The sequence below is a fragment of the Coregonus clupeaformis genome, unplaced genomic scaffold, assembly GCF_020615455.1.
Source record: "Coregonus clupeaformis isolate EN_2021a unplaced genomic scaffold, ASM2061545v1 scaf1674, whole genome shotgun sequence".
NCBI classification, from domain to species: domain Eukaryota; kingdom Metazoa; phylum Chordata; class Actinopteri; order Salmoniformes; family Salmonidae; genus Coregonus; species Coregonus clupeaformis.
The window spans coordinates 40,102-63,116 of NW_025535128.1; positions in this window are offsets into that span (position 1 = coordinate 40,102).

Here is a 23,015-nt window from a genome sequence, read left to right on the forward strand (position 1 = left end):
ACAGCTCAGGCGGTGCAAGATTCGGCATCAATAGTTTTGTACCACGATTTAATCCTAAGGGTTCCGCATGCAGTATCCATACTGTTGTTGGAGCATAAGATGGCCTATATGTCACCCGCTAGACATTTATCTTGTATGATAATCCTGTTAAATATGCCTAATTTGACCATTGAATGGTGTACAACTCTGAACCCCTCTACTCTGGTTCCTATTGCAATAGATGGCAGCCCACATGATTGTATAACTGAAACTGAGAAACTTGTGTTGCCAAGACCTGACTTGAAAGACCTAGCCTTAGTAGATGGGGAAGTGACTATGTTTGTTGATGGTTCATCTAGAAAAAACCCTGATGGTACGAATGCTACAGGATATGCAGTTGTAACAGAGACCGACGTCTTGGAAGCTGAATCATTAGCTAGAAATTATTCTGCACAACAGGCCGAGATAGTGGCTCTCACTCGGGCATGTCATTTGGGTAAAGGGAAAAAGATTACTATTTACACCGATAGTGCCTATGCATTTAATACAGTACACGTATTTGCTGCACAATGGAGAAACAGGGGAATGGTAACCACTTCTGGCAAAACCATTACACATGCCCAGTTAATTTTGAATCTTTTAGATGCTGTACTCCTACCAGAGAAGTTAGCTATCTGTACATGTGATGCTCACACTAAAGGTGTAGATAGCATAAGCAACGGCAACAGAAAGGCAGATGAGGAAGCGAAAAAGGCAGGTGTCAAACCACAAGCACCCACATACTTACATCTGAAAGAGGAGGTAGACATTGATAAAGCATTACTGATAGACAGCCAGTTAAGAGCACCGATGAAGGAAGTGACTAGATGGGAGAAAATGGGAGCAGTCAAGAAGGGGGAAATGTGGCATCAAGGTAATTTACCTATATTACCAAAATCTCTGTTTAGATATGCAGCAATTTTGATACATGGGCAAAGTCACGTATCAACCGGGGGGATGGTGGAAATAATTGGAAAGCACTTTGTAGCGTACGGAATAACAAATTACTTTAAAAAAATTTGTTCTAGGTGTGTTATATGTGCACAAAGTAATCATCAAGGAAAGCAGAGAGCACCAAAAGGGGAATTTCCCCAGGCCAGATATCCATTCCAACAGTTGGAAATTGATTTTATAGAACTTACAAAAAGTGAAGGTAAAAAATGGTGTTTGACTGTAATAAACAAGTATACCAAATGGGTAGAAGTCTTTCCAACCTCCTCCGCTGATGCATTAACAGTAGCTAAAGCTTTATGTCAGGAAATAATCCCTAGATTTGGATTGCCAGAAACGATCTATTTCGACAATGGGTCTCACTTCGCCAACCAGGTGATAGATAATATTGGTCAGAAGTTACATATTAATATGAAGAAACATTGTTCATATCATCCGGAATCAGCGGGTTTGATTGAACGCACTAATTCGACGATTAAATCACGTCTGAGAAAAACGCACATGAGTACAGGAAGAAATTGGGTACAATGTCTACCAATAGTATTAATGACGATTAGGGTAACACCGGATAAAGATGGGTTATCCCCCTTTGAAAAAGTGTTTGGGAGACCATATAGAATGCCCGAGTTAGGCAGACTAGAGCAGGCAGATATAGAAGTAGAAGGGACGTTGGCAGGACATATGAGAAGACTGTTCATTAACCAAACACGTATGTCAAAGATTTTGTTCCCCACAGGAGAACTAAAGGAGAGGGTAACCCACTCTATCCAACCAGGTGACTGGGTGTGGATACAATCCCTAAAGAAGAAAGACTGGAAGCAGCCCCGTTGGGAAGGCCCCTATCAGGTTTTATTGGTCACCGCCTTTGCCATTAGAATAGCAGAAAGAGCAACCTGGGTCCACGTTACCCACTGCAAAAAGGTAAGAACACATACAAGCACCACTGAACACACGCAGAGTTAGAGAGAAGAACTGAACCAATAGGGTCCAGGGATCACCTCTGTTAACGAAGATCTCCTACCCCGACCTATCATCACTGTAGTGTGTTCTTAGGGTGTGAGTATGGGGTGGTACCAAGCAGAAGGACCATGCTCCCGAGTGGCGCAGTGGTCTAAGGCACTGCATCGCAGTGCTAGCTGTGCCACTAGAGATCCTGGTTCGTATCCAGGCTCTGTCGTAGCCGGCCGCGACCGGGAGACCCATGGGGCGGCGCACAATTGGCCCAGCGTTGTCCAGGGTAGGGGAGGGAATGGCCGGCAGGGATGTAGCTCAGTTGGTAGAGCATGGCGTTTGCAACGCCAGAGTTGTGGGTTCGATTCCCACGGGGGGCCAGTACGAAAAAAGAATGTATGCACTCACCAACTGTAAGTCGCTCTGGATAAGAGCGTCTGCTAAATGACTAAAATGTAAAATGTAAATGTAAGGACTAAGGGCAGGAGAGGGTTGGCGGTTTTTGGGAATATGGGTGACCCTGAGCTGCATCATAGTCTCGGCAATAGTCTTGATATGTCAAGATTTACCACCACCCTGCACCAATGACACTATGCCCTTACCATTATTAAGAAATAAAAGGGAAGCGACCCGACATACTGACCACCAAGGACGAGTGATCTACAAAATAGGAGTCAGAGAAGGGTGGGGAGTAAGATTCAAAATTAGGATTAGGGATCTTATCAGGGTGGGTAAGCAAGCAACGTGGGATTATAGAATCCCGTTGTATTTATGTTCAGCTCCCTCGGCGGATTGTTCCTGGGCTCAGGTGTTTAGACATACTGGGGGACGGAGATATGAGACGGGGGGGGGGCTGGACGTCCAGATGGAGGATAAGAAGGTATAACGACATCCCCACGGAGATGGTAGTAACAATAGTAAAGGTCACTAAAGAGGACATGAAAATAACTTACTGGGCTTGCGCGGGCGAATACGGACGCGATACCTGTCTACGACTACATTTAGTGGAGTCGAAAGAGATGGAGGGCCCAGGTCCTGTCAATAATCCATTAATAGCGATTGACCGAGTAAATCAGTCAAGGGATGACAGAGACAATTCAACTAACCCGTCCACTATGAAAGATTTTCTCCTCCAAGAATGGAACCAAGGGGAAATAGAGGGAGTCCTGGATGAAAATCTCTGGTTAAAGTGGATGAAGTACACTGCTAGGGCCTTGGGGGAGACCAATTGTTATGCATGCTCCATTGGGCGACCGACAATGTTGACCGCCCCAATGCCAAAGGCAATGTTTCCCTGTGTATTAGACCTGGGGTCCAATCAGAAAGAGCACAATTGCACAGGAATTGGGCTAGCAAAGTTGACTTACTCGGCTAGCCCACCTAGGTTCATTTTAACTCCTGGTGAATACCAGTGTTACAGACATAGAAATGGCACTCGTAACTTGGGTGATTTTGATGGCTGTAAGGAGATAATTAATGTGACTGATTTAGATAGGGGAGGGGGGGAAAAAATTACCATCCCTCTGACTGATGTGTGGTGGGCATGTACTAACAAAGGGAGCATTCGACAGACGTTACCAGAAGGATGGGTGGGTACTTGTGCCCCAGTATTGTTGGTCCAACCTGTAAGAATTAGTCATCAAAGACCAGTGACAGGAAGAATAATCAGGAGGAGAAGAAATATAGGTCAGGAAGGAAATAGCCCAATTTGGATAGATGGTATAGACATCCCCAGGGGTGTTCCAGACGAATACAAAGCTATGAATCAAATATGGGAGGGTTTTACCACAAAACATTTCTGGTGGGTGACAATAAACAAGAATGTGGATTGGATTAATTATATCTATTACAACCAACAATGATTTATTAACCAGACTAGAGATGCAGTAAAGGGGATCTCCGAACAATTATCCGCCACTTCACTCATGACTTGGGAAAATCGGTTGGCTCTGGATATGTTGCTGGCAGAACGGGGCGGAGTCTGTAGAATGGTGGGGGGCCATTGTTGCACATTTATCCCTAACAACACCGCACCTGAGGGGACGGTAACCAGAGCTCTTGCAGGATTAACTGCTCTAAGTGAAGAATGGCCTGATAACTCAGGAGTTAGTACATCTTGGACAGGGTGGTTTGATACCATGTTTGGTAAATGGAAAACCATAGCAGCCACCATCTTAGGGGCAGTCAGCGTTTGTATGAGTATTCTTGTATTGTGTGGTTGTTGTTTTGTTCCCTGAGTCCGAGGATTGGTGAGTAAGGCGTTGATGAATGCAGTATCTCACCAAATGATGAGCGATGGACCGACTCCGGACTCTGACGAGGAGAGTGAGAAATGCGATCCTCCAGGCTTGGGGGATAACGAGGACTTTGACCCTGAAAGACCGCAATTTGATGAAACGTTTATTGGTTCTGACGTATGAAGGTCATAGGGAAAATGATGGAAGTAGATAAATATAACTAATCTCTGAGATTATGTCACGATCGTTAGACGGAGTAGACCAATGCGCAGCGTTAGTTGCAAACATACTTAATCTTTATTATCTTTAGTGATAATAAGAACAACAAAACAACAAAACGATGACGTGATGTCCTAGGTTAACAACCAACACGGAACAAACCAAACGGAACAAGATCCCACAAACACTATGGGAAAACAGACTGTTTAAATGTGGTTCCCAATCAGAGACAACCAGCCACAGCTGACACTCGTTGCCTCTGATTGAGAACCACACTGGCCAACATAGAACTAGAACACATAGAATATACAACACAGAACTCAAACACATAGAATCTACACACCCTGGCTCAACATATAGAGTCCCCAGAGCCAGGGTGTGACAGTACCCCCCCCCCCAAAGGCGCGGACTGCGACCGCGCCTCAACATGAACCAAACAGGGGAGGGCTGGGTGGGCATTCCTCCTCGGAGGCAGTTCCGGCTCCGGGCTTGCCCACCACCCTCCAATAATCCCCCCGTAGCGCCCCTGGTCCTGTCTGGCCCCGCTGGCTGGAGCTGGACTGGACATCGTAGGAGCGGATTGCTTAAGCTCCGGTGTGGAGCAGCTGACCGGTACCTGACCAGGCACCGGTGACCCAGGCACGGGTTATGCCGAACTGACGACGCGCACCCCTGGCTTGGTGCGTGGAGCAGGAACGGACCGGACCGGGCTGACGATGCGCACCCCAGGCTTGGTGCGTGGAGCAGCAACGGGCCGGACCGGGCTGACGATGCGCACCCCTGGCTTGGTGCGTGGAGCAGGAACGGGCCGGACCGGGCTGACGATGCGCACCCCTGGCTTGGTGCGTGGAGCCGGAACGGGCCGTACCGGGCTGACGATGCGCACCCCTGGCTTGGTGCGAGTGGCAGGAACAGGCCGGGCCGGGCTGGCGACGCGCACCGTAGACTTGGTGCGAGTGGCAGGAACAGGCCGGGCCGGGCTGGCGACGCGCACCGTAGGCTTGGTGCGAGTGGCAGGAACAGGCCGGGCCGGGCTGGCGACGCGCACCGTAGGCTTGGTGCGTGGAGCAGGAACAGGCCGGGCCGGGCTGGCGACGCGCACCGTAGACTTGGTGCGAGTGGCAGGAACAGGCCGGGCCGGGCTGGCGACACGCACCGTAGGCTTGGTGCGAGTGGCAGGAACAGGCCGGGCCGGGCTGGCGACGCGCACCGTAGGCTTGGTGCGTGGAGCAGGAACAGGCCGGGCCGGGCTGGCGACGCGCACCGTAAGCTTGGTGCGACGGGTAGGAACAGGCCGGGCCGGGCTGGCGACGCGCACCGTAGGCTTGGTGCGGGGAGCAGGAACAGGCCGGGCCGGGCTGGTGACGCGCACCGTAGGCTTGGTGCGGGGAGCAGGAACAGGCCGGGCCGGACTGGCGACGCGCACCGTAGGCTTGGTGCGAGGGGCAGGAACAGGCCGGGCCGGGCTGGCGACGCACACCGTAGGCTTGGTGCGGGGAGCAGGAACAGGCCGGGCTGGCGACGCGCACCGTAGGCTTGGTGCGAGGGGCAGGAACAGGCCGGGCCGGACTGGCGACGCGCACCATTAACTTAGTGCGGGGAGCAGGAACGGGCCGGACCGGACTGGTGACGCACACCACTTGCTTGGTGTGAGGAGCGGGATTGGGTTTCGTCATAACCCTCCGCTCCCTCAGCTGCCTACCTAGTTCCTCTCGCCGTGCCTCTATTCTCACCTTCTCCCTTATCGCCTCCAGTAACTCTACCCTCTGCACCACTAACTCCTGCTCCCTCTGCACCAATAGCCCCCTTAACCTGGTGGCCTCCTCACCTAACCTCCTAATACGCCCTGTAGCTGCCTCCTGCTGCCCTGTCGCCCATGCTGTGTGCCCCCCCTAAAAATTTTTTGGGGTTGCCTCTCGTCCGTCCGACGACGACACTGTTGACGCCGTTGCTCCTCTCTCCGTCGCGCCTCTACCGTTTCCCTCCATGGACGGCGATCCATCCCGGCCTGGATTTCCTCCCAGGTCCAGGACCCCTGCCCGTCCATTATCTGTTCCCACGTCCAGGCTGCCTGCTCCTGGACACGCTGCTTGGTCCTGGTATGGTGGGATCTTCTGTCACGATCGTTAGACGGAGTAGACCAATGCGCAGCGTTAGTTGCAAACATACTTAATCTTTATTATCTTTAGTGATAATAAGAACAACAAAACAACAAAACGATGACGTGATGTCCTAGGTTAACAACCAACACGGAACAAACCAAACGGAACAAGATCCCACAAACACTATGGGAAAACAGACTGTTTAAATGTGGTTCCCAATCAGAGACAACCAGCCACAGCTGACACTCGTTGCCTCTGATTGAGAACCACACTGGCCAACATAGAACTAGAACACATAGAATATACAACACAGAACTCAAACACATAGAATCTACACACCCTGGCTCAACATATAGAGTCCCCAGAGCCAGGGTGTGACAGATTAATCATACTTGTAAATACATGTATCCTGAGTGTGAAAACATTTAGTTGAAGGGGTGGATTGATAGATTAATTTGTATTTTAAGAATAAGGACTAAAGGATTTCACACCAAATACAGTATAAATGTGTGAACGATGTTAGAGTTATAATGTAGTGTCAACCCACTAACAGGGGGGAGTTAGAAACTGCTGAGAAAGCATTCCAGGGTGAAGGGCACTAAGAAACTGTTTAAAGATGGGCGGAGCAAAGTGCCTTTGTGTGTCAAGGGATATAAAAGCTGTATGTATGTTTTTTGGCGCCAGAGCTCTCCATTAATAAAAATACAGATCATTCTTGCTGGTAGCGGACCTTTGTTTAATTCATGATTAAACCAGAGAATTTACACCCTCTGGGAATTATTCAGAGCATTAAGTTTGATTAATTAGAGATAGAAATTCTCGTGACAGATACCTAGTCAGTTGTACAACTGAATGCATTCAACTGAAATGTGTCTTCTGCATTTACCTGAATCAGAGAGGTGCGGGGGGCTGCCTTAATCGACATCCACATCATCAGCGCCCAGGGAACAGGGGGTTAACAGCCTTTCTCAGGGGTAGAATGACAGATTTTTGCCACACTAACGCCTACTGATTTGTCTTGCTTTAACGTAACTTCTCTAGCTACCTGTCTCTGGTTCCTCACTTCCCTAGCTACCTGTCTCTGGTTCCTCACCTCCCTAGCTACCTGTCTCTGGTTCCTCACTTCCCTAGCTACCTGTCTCTGGTTCCTCACTTCCCTAGCTACCTGTCTCTGGTTCCTCACTTCCCTAGCTACCTGTCTCTGGTTCCTCACTTCCCTAGCTACTTGTCTCCGGTTCCTCACCTCCCTAGCTACCTGTCTCTGGTTCCTCACTTCCCTAGCTACCTGTCTCTGGTTCCTCACCTCCCTAGCTACCTGTCTCTGGTTCCTCACTTCCCTAGCTACCTGTCTCTGGTTCCTCACTTCCCTAGCTACCTGTCTCTGGTTCCTCACCTCCCTAGCTACCTGTCTCTTGTTCCTCACTTTCCTAGCTACCTGTCTCTGGTGTGCAACTCCTCTTACCACAACTATGTCTGAAGAGTAAGGACTTACTCTTTTGTTTAAAATGATTGACATTTTCATTGATGGCTGATGGACGTCATCAGCCATCACCACTTCCTCCATCCGTACAGGTACTAAATGTAATGTTTATTATCTAGGGTTATTTATGTTGTAGCAACACCAAATAGCACCCAACTGTTTTAAAGCATCGTTACAGCAAATGCACAGCAGAGATGACGCCTCCTCCTGTACAGTGTCTTCCGACCAAAACACTGACCATGGTTCTGTAGAGATATGAGCTGTCCAAGGTGCTGAAAAGAGCTTTCCCCTAGAGAGCTCCTCTGCCCTCTAAAGCCTGTTGACTCCTGCTTTGTGTAGGTACACTGAAGAACATCACTTGGAGAGGACACTTTAGAAGCTTGTGTTGATCCTGTTTCAGGGCTGAGGTCACTCACTTTTCAAGGTCACACAAAGGAGAGACATTTTGCATTTTAGTAGACACTCTTATCCAGAGCGACTTACAAGAGCAATTAGAGTTAAGTGCCTTGCTCAAGGACACATACAGATTTTTCACCTAGTCGGCTAGGGGATTCGAACCAGCAATCTTTTGGTTACTGGCCCAAACCTCTTAACCGCTACCTGCCACCCAGAGACACCCTATCGGTTGATGACCCTCCAAATCACCCAGCTTTTTTCTCCCTTGTGGGAAGGTCTAAACTACTAACAATCCTTCCTCTTGTATCATCAAAGGCATCTTGGTGAAAGGAGAACCTCTGGACAATCAGTGTGCCATTCAAGGAATTCCTCACTTCAAGGTTCTAAAAGGTTAGCGATAATGATACACGTTTGCTGCACAAAACGCTATTTTTCTCAGCCAAGAAAAGACAATGCTGACTCCTGCTTCTGCCTCCCTTGTCACATTCCTTACAGGTCAGTTTCCTTGTCTGCTTCTCTGTGTGATTGTTTGCATCGCTTACAGTGAGTCACTAGATTCCTTTTCAACCAGCTGGTGTATTGTTTTTTCCTGTCTTCTTGGTTCTGCAGCCGTCAGCTCTGGGCCCTGGCCCCACAGGATAAAACTCTCATTAGATAGGGTACAGAGTGCATGATGGATTCCCATAAGCTCGGCTCCAGGATATTAATGCCCAGAGATTGGTGAGACAAAAACGCACCGGCACAGCAAAACACCTCTGCCGCAAACGTGGGATTACAGAACTATGACTGATGGTGCGTTCCCATCTAGATGTACCTCCACATCAGGGTGTTGCCAGGGTTTTATGTTAATGTGATCTCTAGTGTTATGGTGTTTTTATCAGGAGTGTGACACTAAAGACTCGTGGTGAGCAGAATCAACAACCTCTGCATCATTCAAGACTGTTGCTTTTTGAGAAGGTGTTAAAGTTCACAGTCAGCCATTGTTATGTAAATGACAGCTGAAAAGTACCCAGGGCCTTGCCTTGGCTCGAAGTTATAGCAGGTCCGCCGTAGCCATGGCCCAGTGAGACACGGCTGCTGGTCCGTGTAGACGTTAACAGAGAAGTTTGAGCCTTTTGGGTAAAACACCAGGTTAAATCGTCAATGGAAATGCGCCAAGAGTGAGCGATTTATGAGCTGATACCACCCAGCAATATACAGCTCTGGAGGCTTTGATTAAATGATACTGCTACATAATGACTTTCAGAGATCAATAATAGGAAAAGGAGGAGAATAGGACTGTGTGTTGTTTTCTTCTGTTGGTCGGATATTATTCTGGATGATCAGCAGAATCTATTTATCTCAGTGGTCTGGTACTGTGTATCTTTCACTAATCTATACTAACATACCTCGACTCGTATCAGGCAGCTGGCAGGGATTTAATCATAATTGAATTAATACCGTAAAACCTCATTTTATCTGTTGCAAGCATGATGCCAGTTGGTGGTGGTATGTGAGCACATGTTTTTATGTTCAAAATAGTCTCTGCAGCTGTGAGAAAAGGTACCCAGTTGTCATACTTGAGTAAAAGTAAAGATATCATAGTAGAAAATTACTCAAATAAAAGTGAAAGTCACCCAACAAAATACTACTTGAGTAAAAGTCTGCAAGTATTTGATTTTAAATATACTTAAGTATCAACAGTAAATGTAATTGCTAAAATATACTTAAGTATCAAAAGTAAAAGTAAATGCTATAAATAATTTCAAATTCCTTATATTAAGCAAACCAGACAGCATGATTGTCTTGTTTATTATTTTATTTACGGGGCACACTCCAGCCAGGGGCGTCATGTAAAAATCTTCCCAGCGTGATATAGTTCCCAATCGTTCTGATCGTGTTCTGATTGTGACGTCATGCTGTAAAATTTCTCCCAGCGTGAAAATGTTCCCACTTCAATAATTTCACTCGCATCTCTTTATGTGGATGGCGGAGCTCGTGCAGCTGTTTCTGACGTCACAATCACAAGACAATCAAAACGATTGGGAACAATTTCACGCTGGGAAGATTTCTACATGACAAGGAGCTCAACTCCAACACTCAGACATAATTTACAAATGCAGTATTTGTGTATAGTTAGTCCGCCAAATCAGCGGCAGTAGTGATGACCGCGCTTTCTCTTGATAAGTGCGTTAACATTTTCCTGTCATGCTAAGCATACGAAATGTAACAAGTACTTTTGAGTGTCAGGGAAAATGTATCTGAGCAAAAAGTACATTATTTTCATTAGGAATGTAGTGGAGTAAAAGTAAAAGTTATCATAAATATAAATATAATGTAAAGTACAGATACCCCCAAAAAAACTACTTAAGTAGTACAGTGAGGGAAAAAAGTATTTGATCCCCTGCTGATTTTGTATGTTTGCCCACTGACAAAGACATGATCAGTCTATCATTTTAATGGTAGGTTTATTTGAACAGTGAGAGACAGAATAACAACAAAAAAATCCAGAAAAACGCATGTCAAAAATGTTATAAATTGATTTGCATTTTAATGAGGGAAATAAGTATTTGACCCCTCTGCAAAACATGACTTAGTACTTGGTGGCAAACCCTTGTTGGCAATCACAGAGGTCAGACGTTTCTTGTAGTTGGCCACCAGGTTTGCACACATCTCAGGAGGGATTTTGTCCCACTCCTCTTTGCAGATCTTCTCCAAGTCATTAAGGTTTCGAGGCTGACGTTTGGCAACTCGAACCTTCAGCTCCCTCCACAGATTTTCTATGGGATTAAGGTCTGGAGACTGGCTAAGCCACTCCAGGACCTTAATGTGCTTCTTCTTGAGCCACTCCTTTGTTGCCTTGGCCGTGTGTTTTGGGTCATTGTCATGCTGGAATACCCATCCATGACCCATTTTCAATGCCCTGGCTGAGGGAAGGATGTTCTCACCCAAGATTTGATGGTACATGGCCCCGTCCATCGACCCTTTGATGCAGTGAAGTTGTCCTGTGCCCTTAGCAGAAAAACACCCCCAAAGCATAATGTTTCCACCTCCATGTTTGACGGTGGGGATGGTGTTATTGGGGTCATAGGCAGCATTCCTCCTCCTCCAAACACGGCGAGTTGAGTTGATGCCAAAGAGCTCGATTTTGGTCTCATCTGACCACAACACTTTCACCCAGTTCTCCTCTGAATCATTCAGATGTTCATCGGCGAACTTCAGATAGGCCTGTATATGTGCTTTCTTGAGCAGGGGGACCTTGCGGGCGCTGCAGGATTTCAGTCCTTCACGGCGTAGTGTGTTACCAATTGTTTTCTTGGTGACTATGGTCCCAGCTGCCTTGAGATCATTGACAAGATCCTCCCGTGTAGTTCTGGGCTGATTCCTCACCGTTCTCATGATCATTGCAACTCCACGAGGTGAGAACTTGCATGGAGCCCCAGGCCGAGGGAGATTGACTGTTCTTTTGTGTTTCTTCCATTTGCGAATAATCGCACCAACTGTTGTCACCTTCTCACCAAGCTGCTTGGCGATGGTCTTGTAGCCCATTCCAGCCTTGTGTAGGTCTACAATCTTGTCCCTGACATCCTTGGAGAGCTCTTTGGTTTTGGCCATGGTGGAGAGTTTGGAATCTGATTGATTGATTGCTTTTATGGACAGTTGTCTTTTATACAGGTAACAAACTGAGATTAGGAGCACTCTCTTTAAGAGTGTGCTCCTAATCTCAGCTCGTTACCTGTATAAAAGACACCTGGGAGCCAGAAATCTTTCTGATTGAGAGGGGGTCAAATACTTATTTCCCTCATTAAAATGCAAATCAATTTATAACATTTTTGACATGCGTTTTTCTGGATTTTGTTGTTGTTATTCTGTCTCTCACTGTTCAAATAAACCTACCGTTAAAATTATAGACTGATAATTTCTTTGTCAGTGGGCAAACATACAAAATCAGCAGGGAATCAAATACTTTTTTCCCTCACTGTACTTCAAAGTATTTTTACTTAGTTACTTTACACTACTGAATCTCTGTAGTACCACAACATATTACTGTTGACTCGCACACAGCATTTTCCAGAAACTGTTTAATATCAACGCAGCACATTAACTGCAAATCATTCTAATTAACCAGAGGCCAAGGTCTCTGGAGACACAGTCTGTGTGAGGTGAATTTACTTTAATCAATGCACGTGTCACATGAGTTTCAGGACACCATGTCTCAACATCTGAGCTAACCTTCTTCGTAGATAAGGTTAAGTGCATTAGAATAGATTAATATGATAAATAAGTGTACTCTTCCTCTGGGGACAAATCATTTCCTGTTTCGTTCCGGGCTGAGACTCCTGCTGAGTCGCTGAGCAGAGCACTATCGTCTATTGGCCTCCGTGATCCTCCTGACACCAGCTGAAGGAAACAGGATTTGGCTGGTGGTGGTTCATCTGTACATTTGTACTCCGACATCCAGTGTGGTCTGACCAGTTTCTCACAGCAGGAAAATAATCCTGCAGCAAAAGGAAATGTGAATTATTTCATAATTAGGGGTTGGTAAATTTTTTGTTAGGGCAAATAAAGTCTGAAATGTTACAGTGGAAATTACCAACTTTAGAAGCCTTTTTAAACTTCAAATACACTACAAGTTTGCATTTCCTGCTGTGTAGGAACACTCCTAGAACAACAGGTAGATCAAATTAAGATCCCACATCTGTAAATATATGAATCGTTTGGGTATTACATGAGTTACTGCATAAATATGGATGCAGATTTAAATGTTTCAAAAGTGACTGCACAAAAATGAAAACCCCTGTTGATTCAGTAATGAGTCGCTACAGTACCGACTACAGAAATAGCTGTCATTAGGCTAAAGTGAGCTACTGCAAAGTCGTTATGCCAAGACAATAAAAGACAGCTGAACTTTCCAGTGTTTAACTGACTGGATGTTTTCCTGATGCTGGAATAAGTTCATATTACTCTCTCTCTCTCTCTCTCTCTCTCTCTCTCTCTCTCTCTCTCTCTCTCTCTCTCTCTCTCTCTCTCTCTCTCTCTCTCTCTCTCTCTCTCTCTCTCTCTCTCTCTCTCTCTCTCTCTCTCTCTCTCTCTCTCTCTCTCTCTCTCTCTCTCTCTCTCTCTCTCTCTCTCTCTCTCTCTCTCTCTCTCTCTCTCTCTCTCTCTCTCTCTCTCTCTCTCTCTCTCTCTCTCTCTCCCCCTTCTCTCTCCCCCTTCTCACTCTCTCCCTCCTCTCTCGTTCTCTCTCACTCCCCCCCCCCCTCTCTGTTTCCCTCTCTCTCATCATGTGCCTATACTGTATTTCTCCCTGACTCTGGATTCAACATGACATGTATTCCTCTAAGCTCTAAGCCCACACAATTGACATGATCAGTTCTATATCTTTCATATGCTGTTTGAGTAGTAGTTGTTATAACCATTGATAATGATCCATAAATGAAATACAAATGCATGAGTATTGAGCGTAAGTATTTGTCTAGGCCAAATATTGTCCACCATTTTTCATAACCAAATTCCTTCACAATGAAAATCATTGGAAATGTTGTGCAGTAAAAACAAATTATAATTGTGTCACCCAATGCAGAGCCACACATTTGGACGCACACGCACACACACACACACACACACACACACACAGTCTTGCGCAGCTAACCTTGTGGGGACATACAATTCAGTCCCATTCAAAAATGCTATTTTCCCTAACCCCACTCCCTTTGCTATGAAGCCCCTAAATAAGATCTGGTGCAACCAATTACCTTCAGAAGTCACATAATTAGTTAAATAAAGTCCACCTCTGTGCAATCTAAGTGTCACTTGATCTGTCTCATGATCTCAGTATATATACACCTGTTCTGAAAGGCCCCAGAGTAGGCAAACCACTAAGCAAGGGGCACCACCAAGCAAGTGGCACCATGAAGACCAAGGAGCTCTCCAAACAGGTCAGGGACAAAGTTGTGGAGAAGTACAGATCAGCGTTGGGTTATAAAAAAATATCAGAAACTTTGAACATCCCACGGAGCACCATTAAATTGAAAGAATATGGCACCACAACAAACCTGCCAAGAGAGTGCCGCCCATCAAAACTCACAGACCAGGCAAGGAGGGCATTAATCAGAGAGGCAACAAAGAGACCAAAGATAACCCTGAAGGAGGTGCAAAGCTCCACAGCGGAGATTGGAGTATCTGTCCATAGGACCACTTTAAGCCGCACACTCCACAGAGCTGGGCTTTATGGAAGAGTGGCCAGAAAAAAGCCATTGCTTAAAGAAAAAAATAAGCAAACACGTTTGGTGTTCGACAAAAGCCATGTTGGAGACTCCCCAAACATATGGAAGAAGGTACTCTGGTCAGATGAGACTAAAATTGAGCTTTCTGGCCATCAAGGAAAATGCTATGTCTGGTGCAAACCCAACACCTCTCATCACCCAGAGAACACCATCCCCACAGTGAAGCATGGTAATATAATATAATATAATGTGCCATTTAGCAGACGCTTTTATCCAAAGCGACTTACAGTCATGCGTGCATAATTTTTTTTGTGTATGGGTGGTCCTAAGGATCAAACCCACTACCCTGGCGTTACAAGCACCGTGCTCTACCAGCTGAGCTACAGAGGACCACGTGGTGGTGGCAGCATCATGCTGTGGGGATCTTTTTCATTGGCAGGGACTGGAAAACTGGAATGATGGATGGCTGCCACCACTCAAGAATACAGGGACATTCTTGAGGGAAACCTGTTTCAGTCTTCCAGAGATTTGAGACTGGGACGGAGGTTCACCTTCCAGCAGGACAATGACCCTAAGCATACTGCTAAAGCAACACTTGAGTGGTTTAAGGGGAAACATATAAATGTCTTAGAATGGCCTAGTCAAAGCCCAGACCTAAATCCAATTGAGAATCTGTGGTATGACTTAAAGATTGCTGTACACCAGTGGAACCCATCCAACTTGAAGGAGCTGGAGCAGTTTTGCCTTGAAGAATGGGCAAATATCCCAGTGGCTAGATGTGCCAAGCTTATAGAGACATACCCCAAGATACTTGCAGCTGTAATTGCTGCAAAAGGTGGCTCTACAAAGTATTGACTTTGGGGGGGTGAATAGTTATGCACACTCAAGTTTTCAGTTTTTTGGTCTTATTTCTTGTTTGTTTCACACAAAAAAATGTTTTTGCATCTTCAAAGTGGTAGGCATGTTGTGTAAATCAAATGATACAAACCCCCAAAAAATCCATTTTTATTCCAGGTCCCTAAACCTCCTAGAAATAGCATTTGACCTTGAGGGGATGAACAAAATGTCCCCATTTGACCTTGTGGGGACTCCTGGTCCCCACAAGTATAGTTAAACACGTCCACACTCACACACACACACACACACACACACACACACACACATACACACACACACACACACACACACACACACAATCCAGGGCAATTTGTCACTTACATTGACAAAACTATAGGAGGATATCCTCTGTATGGCAGGAAAGCTGGTTCCTCTAGGGAGGTGTCCTGATATCTCCAGTGCTATATTTAGGGCCTGGGGCAAATGTTATTTGGGGAGGATGACAAACTCTTCAGTCCTCTCGCCCTCCCTCCTCTCTTCTCCTTCTCTCTTTCCCTCTCTATCTCCACAGAGTCCTCACCTTTCTAATAACCCCAATGTATCAGATTTAAGGATAGAACAATTTAAATTGTGGTGGCAAAATTGCACTAATAGTATATTTAGACCCAAATACACACAAACAAACACTAATGAAAGATATGGTAGTTGATCAAGTTGAAATGTTACATAATAAGACATAAATGAGGGTACTCTTCGGCCTTAATATTGAAATTTCTCAACCCCAAGCTGTAGGCCTGTTTTCAGGAACTGTTACTGAAATGTTAAATTACTTTTTTTGGTATTGCACACAAAACGTATCCTGCAAAAGAGAGTCTCTTGACAAATAGAAGAACAGTGGGATATTGTATGAATTATCTACTACCATGAGTTTTATTATAACACCATCACTCTATCTGGGAAAACCTCTTTACGAGGTTACCTTGGGGTAAAAAGACACAATCATGCCTCACAAAACATTAAAATAGCCCCCATCCATCAATAAATGAGGTTTTTGTGTTAAGGGCGATGGGTAAGTATGAGAAAAATGTGCATCCATAAATTGGGGCATTGACTTTTATTAATTGGATATTTTCTTGTGCATCTTATGTAACAACCTGACATTCATTGCAGTAAATTTCATTCAACAATAAGTTTGGTTTTGAGGGTAATGCTATAAAATACAATTTTTTTAATTATATTTTGGTGCTAATGTTTTAAATGCCAGTGATTGCACATTCACAGCCAAAGGCTGGCAGGATGCAGAGTAACATATTGTAGAACCGCCCCCCCCCCACACCCCGGTGTGCTGTGTGGGTTCAGGTAAAGAGAGGGGACCCTCAGCTCCTCATTGGCTGATGATGAAATTCAGACACATTAATACCAGTCGCTTTACTTCGGTGTCCAACGCCTCCAGCCAGCTGGTGCCCTCTCCCCTGGGTTAGAGTTGACCCCTTTCTGCTGAAAATACCCAATTCACTGGAGCAATTTCCCCTATCTTTCAGAAATCTCCCTCCTATGGTTCACTCCTATGGGTACCAAGTTATTTGAAATCCATGATTTATTGTATATGGACAATACTCTTATAAAAGAGAACACTATTGTTTCATTGTGTTTTGATAAATGATTGAGTCGATTTTACTGACTAAAGGGGTCTTAATCAATCAAAACCACTAACCAGGGTTTCAAGGAAAATACAAAACAACAGCTTCATCCCACTACAGAATACATTTTTGATTCATGTTCGTAACAAAACAATGTTTACAGTGTAAAGGAAAAAACAAATAAATGTCTAAGCATGCTTGATGCCATGACAAGCTTTGTTTTGCATTATTCCAGAAACTCCTGGTTAGTACTTTGATTGAATTGGACCTCAAGTGATAGACTTGGATCTCTTGAGCTCTTCCTGATTTGCAGCCTCAGTTTGACGGTGAGCACTCAGCTTCAAAAGTGGGTCAACGTGTATAAGTGTGGCCGTTGGAGTGGAACTGTCGCTACCTCTCTCCACCGCCCAAATATCAATTAATTTATCTCCCTGCAGCCATGCACACAGCAGCTCACACAGCAGAGAATACTAATGCCATCCAGACATAGAGGGAGAGAGGGAGAGAGAGAGAGAGAGAGAGAGAGAGAGAGAGAGAGAGAGAGAGAGAGAGAGAGAGAGAGAGAGAGAGAGAGAGAGAGAGAGAGAGAGAGAGAGAGAGAGAGAGAGAGAGAGAGAGAGAAGAAAGGGTGAGAGAGCAAGGAGAGAGTGAAAGTGAGAGGAACAAGAGATGGGGGATAAGGTGAGACATTAAGTGAAATAATGTGTTTGTGTGTGTGGGTCGAGAGGGGAGGGATTTCACAAATAGAAATATAATGTTTATTATTTGCAGTTTGACGTTGATGGAGCTGTTATTGCTTCAACAATAGGAAGCCAGAGGCTGGTCATTGTTCATTAAACTCATAGGCTTCTTTACACCCCATTTCATCTCAATGCACTCAGGAATACCTTCTGCTGAATGGAAAGTGAACAGAATGAAGAATGAAACTCATCCTAACTTTAAAGGCTGGAAGTGGAGAGGACAATGTTAGAGGATGAACAAGTAAGAGAGATCCACACAGATGGTGTGAGAGAGAGGAAGGCATACACACACACACACACACACAGAATAACACACACACACACACACAGAATAACACACACATACAGTAACACATAATAACACACACAAAATAAAACACACAAACACACACACTCAGCTCCCAGACTTCTGTGTGAAGAGGTACAATCTCACACACGTCTCCCAGACGACTGCATGGGGAGGCCTAATCAGGCTCTATTCTTCAGAGAGCTATGGGTGTCTACCCCCCGAACCTCGCCAAACCAACTGTTCCTCTCCTCCCATACCTGTCATCCTGCCAATTCCAGTCAGTTGAATTGGACATGGAGGTTCTCCATTACTGTTTGCAATGAATTTTATATTAAAGTCACCAAAGGCTGTGCAGCTAGCATACAGTTTTGAACAGTGATCAAAAGTAATGGGATTGAAGATATGTTTGGAAAAGAAAAAGATAAACAATGGAGGGAACCTTTCTGGATGAATACCATCTGTAAGTACTGATTAAAGTTTCATAGAGACCTATCCGCTATCCACTCACAGCCTGTATTATTATAACTGTCATTGTCATTGAGGAAATCAATGATGAATAGCTAGGTCATATGTGTTTTAATTCAATCTCGCTCTCTGTAGTGCTAATATGGGTCCTTCATGGGGCTGCCATCTTTACCTCTCATATTAAAGCTATTCATATCACCTCCACGGCCTCACTCCTAATAAAAGGCTAGATTTAATCACAGCACCGGCTCATCACTGTCACACACATTACAAATTGGCATGGGAGGAGATAGGTTTTTGCAATTTTATAACAAAATCCCCCAAGATACCAGCAATCAGCGTTACATCTCGCTCTTCCCCCAATCACGATCCAAATCCCCCGAGATACCTCCAATCAGTATTACATATCGCTCTTCCCCCAATCACAATCCAAATCCCCCGAGATACCTCCAATCAGCATTACATCTTGCTCTTCCCCCAATCGCCATCCCAAATCCCCCAAGATACCTCCAATCAGCGTTACATCTCGCTCTTCCCCCAATCACCATCCCAAATTCCCCAAGATACCTCCAATCATCATTACATCTCGCTCTTCCCCCAATCACCATCCCAAATCCCCCCAGATACCTCCAATCAGCGTTACATCTCGCTCTTCCCCCAATCACAATCCAAATCCCCCAAGATACTGCCAATCATCATTACATCTCGCTCTTCCCCCAATCACCATCCCAAATCCCCCAAGATACCTCCAATCAGCGTTACATCTCGCTCTTCCCCCAATCACCATCCCAAATCCCCCAAGATACCTCCAATCAGCATTACAGCCTGCTCTTCCTCCAATCACCATCCCAAATCCCCCAAGATACCTCCAATCAGCATTACATCCTGATCTTCCTCCAATCATCATCCCAAATCCCCCAAGATACCTCCAATTAGCATTACATCCTGCACTTCCTCTATGTGGGTTGATTACATTTCCCTGTTGATGTTCCACCTCGGATAACACATCTTCTGTCAAAATGAAACAGGCTGTAAGAACCAATCACATGATATATTGCATTTTCTTAATTATGAGTCTGAAATATTGTTAAATCACTGTAAGATGTGAGAATCTGATTGAGGTGTTGGTGAGATGTTTGTTGGTCGTTCATCATCGCTCGTCAGTTAATCTGTTCAGCCTACAACAAACACATTTCATGTCATGTTTTCTGGTTTGTCGTGAAGATTGAAGCTGAGAGGCATATCTGGAGTTTGATCTCCCACCTCCCCCCCGTGCTGCCGTGCCTTCCTCAGATCCGAGCCAGGAGATTACTGTACAACAGAGACAAAAGAGAATCCACACTGGCAGGCAGGAAGAAGCTTCTTCTTTCTTTTCACTGGATCTCTGTTTTTCCCGCAGCGTCTGCAGTGCTAGTAGCTAGGCTGTGGCTTGAGGACTTCTTGTATATTTCATGTCTTCAAAAGTTAAAATCAAAGGCTGGTGCTCAAACTCCGGATTTTCATAAATGCTTTATTGTCAAGCAAAAGGCTTTATGTAGTACAGCGAAATCTAAAAGGATGTTAGAGGGTCAGGCAATGACTGTCTTCAGATGTCATTTACTTTTAATGGGCAATATTCATAAATTATGTGCAGCTCCCTGGAGAGCTAAAAGATTATGCTAACAGTATTACTATTGATGTTGGAGAGGGGAGGCCCGTACAGAAATCAGGACTGTCTTCAGCCCAGGGGCAAGAGTAGCTATGCACATCCAGCTTAATCAATACCACCTGTTATTGAAGCCCTTATTCTATAGGTGTCTGAAATGGGAATTAAATAAGATGAGGAAGAACAATAACTCTCTCCCTAGTTGTCATCAAACAGTCAATAGACTCTAATGAGTTTGCAGAGTTACAGTAATCACATTTCTGAAAAAGAAAAAAAAAGAGTTCTACAATTACAGAGCTACGAAGCATAATTAATGGTTATAATGCCATGTTTACGACGTGTAATGTATGTTTTATGAACATACAGACAGGTAACATAAATCATTTCCCTATTTATACATTTGTTAAGATATTTTTTGGTATCCATGTGGTTTACTAAACCACACAATGAAAACATCAGCTTGATGATCAAGAGTAATATGGTGTGTTACTCTGGGATCTCCTGAGAGTTTCCTGGTTCACATGAAAGAGAAAACCCAAGCAGTGTGGAGATGAAAGTTTGGAATGTACACACACACACACACACACACACACACACACACACACACACACACACACACACACACACACACACACACACACACACACACACACACACACACACACACACACACACACACACACACACACACACACACATGTTTGGAATGTACACACACACACAAAAATCTATACACTAATATTCAATATTGATTTAATTTAAAGTGCTGGGAGAGCTAACAATGTAATTAGTTACCCAGCTTACCATAATCCACTCTTCAGTTAAAGGAAAGATAATTGCTTGTTCTTCTAGATGGAAATGACAGGAAGAACAAAAAGAAGAAGAACTATCATGAAGTAAATGTCTGTCATCTCTGTTGACCTACTAGGTCACCAACCCTGGTCTATTATGAAGTAAATGTCTGTCATCTCTGTTGACCTACTAGGTCACCAACCCTGGTCTATCATGAAGTAAATGTCTGTCATCTCTGTTGACCTACTAGGTCACCAACCCTGGTCTATTATGAAGTAAATGTCTGTCATCTCTGTTGACCTACTAGGTCACCAACCCTGGTCTATCATGAAGTAAATGTCTGTCATCTCTGTTGACCTACTAGGTCACCAACCCTGGTCTATCATGAAGTAAATGTCTGTCATCTCTCTGTTGACCTACTAGGTCACCAACCCTGGTTTATCATGAAGTAAATGTCTGTCATCTCTGTTGACCTACTAGGTCACCAACCCTGGTCTATCATGAAGTAAATGTCTGTCATCTCTGTTGACCTACTAGGTCACCAACCCTGGTCTATTATGAAGTAAATGTCTGTCATCTCTCTGTTGACCTACTAGGTCACCAATCCTGGTCTATCATGAAGTAAATGTCTGTCATCTCTGTTGACCTACTAGGTCACCAACCCTGGTCTATCATGAAGTAAATGTCTGTCATCTCTGTTGACCTACTAGGTCACCAACCCTGGTCTATTATGAAGTAAATGTCTGTCATCTCTGTTGACCTACTAGGTCACCAACCCTGGTATATCATGAAGTAAATGTATGTCATCTCTGTTGACCTACTAGGTCACCAACCCTGGTCTATTATGAAGTAAATGTCTGTCATCTCTGTTGACCTACTAGGTCACCAACCCTGGTCTATCATGAAGTAAATGTCTGTCATCTCTCTGTTGACCTACTAGGTCACCAACCCTGGTTTATCATGAAGTAAATGTCTGTCATCTCTGTTGACCTACTAGGTCACCAACCCTGGTCTATCATGAAGTAAATGTCTGTAATCTCTCTGTTGACCTACTAGGTCACCAACCCTGGTCTATCATGAAGTAAATGTCTGTCATCTCTCTGTTGACCTACTAGGTCACCAACCCTGGTTTATCATGAAGTAAATGTCTGTCATCTCTGTTGACCTACTAGGTCACCAACCCTGGTCTATCATGAAGTAAATGTCTGTCATCTCTGTTGACCTACTAGGTCACCAACCCTGGTCTATTATGAAGTAAATGTCTGTCATCTCTCTGTTGACCTACTAGGTCACCAATCCTGGTCTATCATGAAGTAAATGTCTGTCATCTCTGTTGACCTACTAGGTCACCAACCCTGGTCTATCATGAAGTAAATGTCTGTCATCTCTGTTGACCTACTAGGTCACCAACCCTGGTCTATTATGAAGTAAATGTCTGTCATCTCTGTTGACCTACTAGGTCACCAACCCTGGTATATCATGAAGTAAATGTATGTCATCTCTGTTGACCTACTAGGTCACCAACCCTGGTCTATTATGAAGTAAATGTCTGTCATCTCTGTTGACCTACTAGGTCACCAACCCTGGTCTATCATGAAGTAAATGTCTGTCATCTCTCTGTTGACCTACTAGGTCACCAACCCTGGTTTATCATGAAGTAAATGTCTGTCATCTCTGTTGACCTACTAGGTCACCAACCCTGGTCTATCATGAAGTAAATGTCTGTAATCTCTCTGTTGACCTACTAGGTCACCAACCCTGGTCTATCATGAAGTAAATGTCTGTCATCTCTCTGTTGACCTACTAGGTCACCAACCCTGGTTTATCATGAAGTAAATGTCTGTCATCTCTGTTGACCTACTAGGTCACCAACCCTGGTCTATCATGAAGTAAATGTCTGTCATCTCTGTTGACCTACTAGGTCACCAACCCTGGTCTATTATGAAGTAAATGTCTGTCATCTCTCTGTTGACCTACTAGGTCACCAATCCTGGTTTATCATGAAGTAAATGTCTGTCATCTCTGTTGACCTACTAGGTCACCAACC